The 9,451-nt window shown below is 37.8% G+C and overlaps 1 pseudogene; it reads left to right on the forward strand.

Annotated features, from left to right (window-relative positions):
• The window catches only part of LOC102769218, a 54,929-nt pseudogene that overhangs the window by 15,258 nt on the left and 30,220 nt on the right, over positions 1-9,451 (forward strand).

The following is a 9,451-nucleotide window of genomic DNA, read 5'->3' on the forward strand; positions in this document are numbered from 1 at the left end:
CTTTGGGGGCAAATTATAGGTTTCCCTTACTCTGAAATAAAGATGTTTCTCTTTATGCGTGGTCTGGTCTAAATGCTTAATCATTGGGAGGAAAAAGAGAAGCCACTCAATTACCTTATGGAACTGAACATTGGGGAATAAACAGTTGGGGGCTTGGTGAGATTTTCAAAGGTTTTCTTGCTCATTTTGATTTTCTTTTTCACGCTCCTGTCCTCCTGCCAGCCCAAGTACAGCTGCATCTGCGATGCTGGTTGGACGTCCCCACAGAACAGCTCCGCCTGCACACTGGACAGAGACGAGTGCAACCTCTGGCCTGCGCCTTGTTCAGAACTTGTGCAGTGTTTCAACACTCCAGGCTCTTTCTATTGTGGGGCCTGTCCCACAGGTATGTGGGCATGTCTGCGCCAGCCAGAGGCACCGTGCTGGGTTCTGCCTGCCAGCCAGGCATGGTACCAGAACTAATTTCCTTCCGCTGCCCAAGGATAAGAAGCCCGTTCTTAGGAGGTGTTCCAATCCCACTTCATGTCTTATTTTACTAACTCCTACTCCCGACCATCTTCCCGCTGTGACAGTTGAACAACAGAAATGGGAGTTTCGTCCCAAGCTGTGCTCGAGTCAAACATTGGGGGCAGGGTGCGCCATAGTTTGTGAGGTCAAACATTTTATATTGCCATCAACTAACTAGACTTGAGGCCAAAAGACATGTGCTCTAGCTCTGCCTTACCTACTAGCCAGATGTTTGTAAACTTGGGGAAATTATTAATGTCTTCTCTTGAGTCCAGTAGTTCTCATCTAGGTGTGGCATTAGAAGGTCTGATGGCCTTGCTGGGAATAGGGATGTCCAGCTCCATCACAGATGTACAGGGACCAAATCTCCAGGGGAGGTCAAATGAGGTAATTAGAAATGTGGACTCTGGACTCAGAGAGCGCCTGGGTTTGAGTCCAGCTTCATCCCTTATTATATGTGGTCATCATCATCCATATAATGATGATGTATGTCCGCTTACTATGAACAAAGCACTGTGTTGGGTGCACTGGGAAGAATGCACCAGATCTCAGAGAGTTTACGAGGCTGGCTGCACTCCATGGATGTTCTTAGAAAGTGGAGCACAAAGACAACATAATAATAGCAGCTATTCTTTTATGGAAATGTCATGGAGGCACTGTGCTAGGCAATTTTTAATTCTTGCAACTACAACAAACAAGAGATGCCAGAAATGAGTATTATTCCCGTTTTAAAATAGAAGGCCTTGAGGCTTAGAGCAGGCAAGTAACATACCCAAGATCACACCGCTTATAAGCACCAGCTTCACACCGGGGCCTGCCTGGCTCTGGACCTGAGCTGTGCGCTGAAGCCTGTCCTTCTGAGTCACCAAAGACCCCACCCCCCATTGCCTTGTTTAGTGACTTTTGGTTTAGTGAATTCATTGCAAAAGGTTTGAGACATTCTTATTGTTTTGATCATTTGAATTCTGGGTAATAAAGCTCACAACAATTGACTAAAACAGAAATGTTTTAAAGTAAAATAACATTCCTTTTCTGTCGCCTCAGTCTCCTTCCAATGAGACCACTGTTACAATTTGTTCTTGCTCCTCTTCTACCTTTTCTTTTCCTCTTACAAACACATAGATACATATGCAAGTTAAAAAAAAATCCCCACCTTGGGATCACATTCTACATATTATCCTAACATTTTGTATTTTCATTCATTCCTTTCTGTATGTGTGTGCATGTTACTAAAAATAGTTTGTAGAGAGACCAACCAAAGGACTTGTATGCATGCATATAAGCATAACCAATGGACACAGACACCAGGGGGTGAGGGTATGAGTGGAGGAGGGGGACAATGCGGGGATAAGGACACATATGTAATACCAGTACCTTAATCAACAAAGAAAAAAATTAAAAAAATAGTTTTTAGAATTTAATGGGACAGATGAGTCATAATGTACTCAGCTATGCCCCTATTGACCACAGAAAGTCTTTTCACCATTTAACGATGCTGCAATAGACATGTGTTTGCCTATTTCTTTCTTTATTTTATTCTTGCCTATTTCTCTATATACTGCCAGTTTTATCACTGTAGAATACATTTTAAGAAGTGGAATTGGTAGTCAAAAGGTATGTATTTTAAGAAATGCAACGAATACTGCTAGATCTCTTTCCAAATAGGTTTTATTAATTTAACTTCTGACTAACAGCATATAAGTGTACTCCTATTGCCCACCTCTTTGCCGAATTTGATTCTAAAAATTTAAAACAATTTTTGTCAACCTGATAGGTAGAGTATATCTCATTTAAATGGATAGTTCCTTATAGCTAAGCAAGTTTTTATATGTTTGTGAGTATTTGCTTTTCTTCTTTGTTGACTCATCTGTAGAGCTAACTTTTCAAATCCTATTTTTCTAGGCTGGCAAGGAAATGGATATTATTGCCAAGATATCAATGAATGTGAGACAAATAATGGCGGTTGTTCTGTGGCTCCACCTGTTGAGTGTGTGAATACACCTGGGTCTTTCCACTGTCAGGCCTGTCCACCAGGTACTACAGTAATTTTCTGATTCCATTACAGGCAAACCAGACATTTAAAAACGGGATTTTTTCCTCCATTTTAAATATGACTTCTGTCCAAGGAGATAAACTGAACAGTCTGGAAAGTTTTACTTAACTTACAGATTAAGGGTGCATTAGTACTAGCTGTATTATAGGAAAGAAGGGGAAAAAAATTTTGAATATCAAAGGACAACAAGCCTTTATTAAAAACTGAAATAGCTTACTGAGGTAATGCAGAATTTGAAAGAATGTCTCCGTGAATCCCAGACCTATAGCTCCATTGTTCCCACAAATAATTTATTTCTATAATGTACACATGAGGTGTTTTACATATAAAGTTTACTGAGTAACAGACCTGAAGGTAGGTATGCAATACACGTTAGTTTTCTTTCTCTTTCAGAAAGGAGTCATTACTGCTCTTCTCTAATCTGAATTGAGTTACTATCCAGGAAGTTCAACGAGTTCTAAGGGATTAACTGCAACACTATGTTTCATTAACACAAAACAACAGTACTTTGGACTTCTAGAATAATTTAGCTCTAAGATCATCAAGTCATTGAAATGAAAAAGTGTCAACCTTTTTAGTGTCAGCACTAAGTGTATCAGTAGTTTCATATACCTTTTTAATTTTTTTTATTTTGTAATTAGAAACAACCACAAACATTGTTTATGAAATCAGGTTCCTAATTCTCGTCCTTTTTCTTAATTATGAAATTTTGTTTATGACACTTTACATTTTCTGTTTGATGATAGAGGATCTCTGGTTGGTTTGTTCATGATGTTTGATTCTCGGATTGGGAACCTTCTTCTTGACTAGTCTTAACGTTGTTTGTCGTGCCCCTGCTCTTGCGGTGGTCAGGGTACCAGGGCGATGGAAGAGTGTGCACACTCATAGACGTCTGCTCGGTCAATAACGGAGGCTGCCACCCACAGGCGTCCTGCTCCCCGGGCCCAGGTAATGACTCACTCTCCCTCCGCTTTGGGGTATTTTAATATAATGTTATAAAACAAATCAACTTTTTAAAATAAAAAAGTTTTTGATCTTCAAACAAAAAAATTAATCCATGTCACAAAACTGTACATTGGGAAAAAAATGCAATAGACGGTGTTCTTTTATGATCGGTTCTAATTTAGCAATTATTTTTCAAGATAATTAACTCAGCTACTTAACTCCTAATTGTATTTCAGCAAGCAGAAAGGAGAAAAGGAGGAAGGAGGACAAGTCTACTTCTTTTAAGGATATTTTTATTTCTATGCTGTTGGCCAGGGCTGAGCCTGGTGGCTAACCCTGGCTGCAAGGGAGGCTGAGATATGTAGTTTTTATTTCAGGTGCCCATACCCTGAATTAAAATAAAAAGTAAGAAAGGGAAAAATGGAGCTAGGGAAAATGCCAATAGCATCTGCAATGCTGTTTAAAAGAAACTTCAACTCCTATAATTTTTGAAATATATATTGCTAAACTTTCTCTCAGAAAGGTTGAATCAATTTATATACTCACCAACAGTGTATGAAAACATACATTTACCCCACTCTTAGCAACAATGAATACTATTGTTATTTTTCAGTTTAGTCAATTTTATAGCCAAATTTTGCCTTCCAGTTATTTCAATCTTGACTAAATAAAAATTAAGGTTTTAATTACTAATAATTAATAATTAATGCTTTTCACGTAGTACTGGCCATTGTTTCTATTTGTCCATGTCCTTTGTTCATCACTTTCTTATTGATTTGTAAAACTTCATTGTGTATTAAGGATATTACCTCGTTACCTGTCTCATATTTTACATGTATTTTTCTTGGCATGTTGTTTTTATTTTTTCATTTTGTGATGCAATTTTCTATTTAGAAGTTTAAAAGTTTTATGTAGTCAAAATGGTAAAAATCTTTTCTTTTAAAATTCCCCCCCTTAGAATTTGTCCTTTCTTACCAAACAAACCTTTTTAAAATATTCAAGTACGTGTTCTTTTATATTTTTATTTATTTAAACATTAAGATCTTTGATCTTTTTAGGATTCATTCTTATCTATAGCATCAAATAGAGATCTACCTTGATATTTTCGTTCAAATGGGTGTCTGACCCCAACTCCATTTATTGAATAATTTTATCATATCTTTTACTATTTCAAAATACCACTTTTATTTTTACTAACAAGTCAAATATATGTACATATATCAAAGAATATGTATGTGATATATATACTCGCTTGTGATTATTAAAGTGTTTATTGATTAACAGCATATTAAAGTGGTTAAGAGCATGAGTTCTAGAAAAAGACTACTGGGATTTTGATTTTCCCTGGACTCCATCATATTCTAGCTTTGTCTTCATCTATAAGTGGGATGATAATAATAATACCCACTTGAGAGGATTAAGTGAGTCAATATATGTACAATGCGTGCAATAGATACGATCATCATAAGATTACTCGTTTCTGCTGTCAACCCCTCCATGATGAGAAATTCCCCTTTTCCTTAGCATACCTCACCCTTGCGCAAGACCATGAAATATAGGTCAGTGTCATTGTATATAAAGTATTGAAGACATGTAATGCCTTCCTTATTTTTAAGGTAAAAATAGAAAAATAAAGATTCCAGTGTATTCTCCTTACACCTTGTCTTGCCTGCCCCTAGTGATCTGCACACTTGAGTTGGATGATTTCTTGTCTAGACAACAGAGCCTGAGTTTTGTTACTGGGTCTGAGTTGAACAGACCTGTATTTACACTTTCACTTTTATTTCTGAACAGGTTCGTTACCTTTCTGTAGTTGTCTCCCGGGATATACTGGAAACGGTTTTGGCCCAAATGGATGTGTGCAACTCAGTAATATGTGCCTGAGTCGCCCGTGTTTAAATGGACAATGCATCGTGAGTTCTTTATTCCTGAGGAGATTATACTTGAGAATAATTTTAGTTTCATATCTATGCAATATGTATTCTATGATTTATTACTTTTAAGGTAATGATAAAACTTAAGATAAGGAACTGTCAATAACTCTGAGATGAAAGGTAACTATTAATTTTAGTTCCCAGGAAAAACCAATGAGTTAATTAGTGATTTACAAAGAAGTAAAACAATGCCTACAGTTTGATCCCGGTAGATATAGCTTATACTTAGCAATCACCATTTAAATGAATGAATACAAGTTAGACTCAACACCTGATACATACATCATATTTCACTTTTCTTTATTATTTGGATTGATTTGAGTTTATTGTCTATCCATTTGTTCTATGGCATTATGTTGTTTCTTTCCTTAGGACACAGTGTCTGGTTATTTTTGTAAGTGTGAATCGGGTTGGGCTGGTATCAACTGCACAGAAAACATCAATGAATGTCTGAGCAACCCCTGTTTGAATGGGGGAACCTGTGTTGATGGCATTAATGCCTTCAGTTGTGAATGCACACGTTTCTGGACTGGATTTCTCTGCCACATTCCCCAGCAAGGTATGCTCAGCATTTCTTAGACCACAGATGCTCACAGCTTAAATTTATCATCGTTTAATGAGTCCTATTGCAGGTTCTTGTCTAATTGCTCCAATGCTTAGAACTGTTTCCTTGCAGAAATTGTATAGAATTGACAATGTGATTTTATATCTCAATTTAAGCCAGAAATGCCTTTTCCTCAAAGGAAAACTTTTCTCTTTGCATTATGTCCACTCTGAAAACAAAATATGTTCAGGTATTATAGTTTTCTAATAGTGGGTTTTCTCTAAAGCAGTCATTTAATTTCCCTAGAATATTCTATTTAATCATGTCACTCTTCTGCTCTAGAATATACTGGGTTCCCCATTGCCTGTTAAATAAATATTGGGACTGCTTTTCAATTCTCCTCTGTAACTAGGCCTCTTCCTATACCTCTACTTTTCATTAGTTCTCTAAAAGGACTCCTTTCAAGACAGACATCTTTCCTTACCTGACCTCATGCGCTGCCATGAATATTTCTGCCTTGTTTCTTTTTCTTTTTTTTTAAAATATATTTTATTGATTTTTTACAGAGAGAGAGGGATAGAGAGCTAGAAACATCGATGAGAGAGAAACATCGATCAGCCGCCTCCTGCACACCCTCTACTGAGGATGTGTCGGCAACCAGAGTACATGCCCTTGACGGGAATCGAACTCGGGACACTTCAGTCCGCAGGCCGACGCTCTATCCACTGAGCCAAAGCCGTCAGGGCTCTGCCTTGTTTCTTTATTCTAGATAGTTCTTCCTCAAATCTTTCCAAATTCTTCCTTTGCTTCCCATCGAAATGTATGTCATATTCAACCTCCACCAGAAAACCTCTTATAACGTCTCCACCCCTCCCTTATTACTCCTTATTCTGAATCAGCATGTCTACCAAGGCTTTTCTGTGTGTTCAGGATGGTGGTAGACCCCATGAAGAAATAAAAAAGCATAAAATACTCTCTCCACATATAATCTGCTTATCTTCCAGTTGAGGAGACAAGACTAATACAAAATTGGCAGAGAATAAACAAGAACTAAAGATAAGAACTAAATTGTGTGGGGTCAAGTCAAACGTTGCAAAGGTAGAATGGGAGGCAGTGAGCATACAAAGGACAGGGAAATTCATGGTGGAGATGAGACATGAACTAGACTTTCAACAAGAAGTGAGATTTGGGTGGATGCCCAAGGCAAAGGAGAAGAATGGCAGGACTTTTGTCTCTAATGTTAATTACTCAGACTTTTCTAAATGTCTCATCAGTAGGGTTAGAGTTGCCTAGCCTCTTCCTCTATGGAGTCTCTGAAAAGCACAGTTCACCTTCTTTTCCTTTGCAGTCTGTGGAGGGTCCCTCTCAGGGGTGAACGGGAGCTTCAGCTATAAGAGCCCTGATGTTGGCTATGTTCATGACGTTAACTGCTTCTGGGTTGTCCGAACCGAAGAGAGAAAGGTAACTGTAGTGTCTCCTGTCTAATGTAGATTTCATTTATATATAGGCATATGTATTACATAAAATACATATAGTGATAATTTATCGATTATATATTGAGAATTTACTAAATGTCAGGCTTTGGGCTAGGCCAGTGGTCGGCAAACTGCGGCTCACGAGCCACATATGGCTCTTTGGCCCCTTGAGTGTGGCTCTTCCACAAAATACCAACTTCTGAGCATGGGCCATGAAGTTTCAATCGCACTGTACGTGCGTACCCACACACGGTATTTTGTGGATGATGCCCACCATGGATGATGCTCTATGGATGACGCTCTACATGGGTTGGCTGACAGCAAGTCAGTGATTTGTAAAGGCATGTCCTTACTGATACAGTCATGTTTGAAGGTCATCACTCAATAATGTTGATTATATACAAAAATGGGATCTTCTATTAAGATGATTTTCTTGCCTGACCAATATGGCCCAGTGGTTGAGCATTGACCTATGAACCAGGAGTCACAGTTCCATTCCTGGTCAGGGCACATGCCTGGGCTGCAGGCTTGATCCCCAGTGAGGGACATGCATGAGGCAGCTGATCGATGATTCTCTCTCATGGATGTTTCTATCTCTCTCTTCCTCTCCCTTCTTCTCTGAAATAGATAAAAATACATATATTATTTAAAAAGATGATTTTCTTATTAGTGTCTTTTCTGGGCCACTGCATGTGCCAATGTTCAATGCTAATTGTTCCACAGATTATATCATTAACTCCCATAACCCAAAAGAATTACATATATATCCTCATTTTACATATAAGGAAATGGAGCCTAGAACAGCTGAGAAATTCGTCCAGGGGCGTGTGGTTTTAAATGGCATGCAGTCACTTGAACCCAGGCCATTCAACGTCAATAACTCTGAACCGAACTGCTGCAAAAACAATCTTCAAATTAAAAACTGAGCCTGAGGTTTTTAGTGCTTTTGTCTCCAGTATTTATTATTCAACTTTTCCAAATACTTATTTTCCAACCAGGTTGTAGGCTCACTGAAATAAAGTTATACTTCTGAAGAGAGACGGTTTCCCTTCAATCCCATTAGCTTTTCAGCAATATTACAGAGGTCATTGTATAAGGTCAGAAAACATTTTCCACCCCCTCTAAAAGAGGATCTGTTAACCCATAATAGAATGAACTCCAAAATCAATTTTTCAGTGAATATTTGATATGAATGTCCTTTTTTCCATTTAGTTTTCATGAATTATACTTTGTGACATTGAAAACAAATTTTTTTCAAAAAATTTATTTTGTGAAAAATTTTGACATTTTTATTTTCAATCTGTAAGAAAATTTATGCTGTTTTCTTGATGATTGTGATTCTATATCTTTTTATCCCCAACATAATTTACATAAAGGAGTAGAAAATTATGTACAAATCATGGACTTCTATTTTACTTTTATTGAAATTGCTTCAAGGGAAAACATGATGTAATGTTAGGTAACAGATCTTAAAAATATCCTAGTATAGAATTTCAAAAATATCTTGATTTCCTTTTTCATTAGTTGAATACTGTTGTGGTTTTAGATTATAAAAAAAATTAAATTCAACAGCCTTCTTTTGGTTGTTTGACTGTTTTAAGTGAGGTTGTCAATAAAAAATATTTTATCCTATCTAATAAAAGAGAAACATGGCAATTAGCATATGACCCCTACCCTTCCCATTGGCTAATCAAGGTAATATGCAAATTAACTGCCAACCAAGATAGCGGCCGGCAGCCAGGCAGCTTAAAGTGAACATGAGGCTTGCTTGCTTCAGTGACAGAGGACTCCAACGTTCCCTGCTGCCACTGCCAGCCTCTAAGCTGCAACTCTAAGCAACTATGTTACAAATATAGAAGCTAAACAAAACTGCAGAAACCTGCTTTAGTCCACCGGTCTTTAGCCAGCAGGATCGAAACATTGTTTCAAATACAGAAGGTAAACAAAGGCCAGAAACCTGCTCTCATCAGCGGAGGCCTAAGAGCTGGAGCCA

This window comes from Myotis davidii, unplaced genomic scaffold (assembly GCF_000327345.1).
Source record: "Myotis davidii unplaced genomic scaffold, ASM32734v1 scaffold980, whole genome shotgun sequence".
Taxonomy (NCBI): domain Eukaryota; kingdom Metazoa; phylum Chordata; class Mammalia; order Chiroptera; family Vespertilionidae; genus Myotis; species Myotis davidii.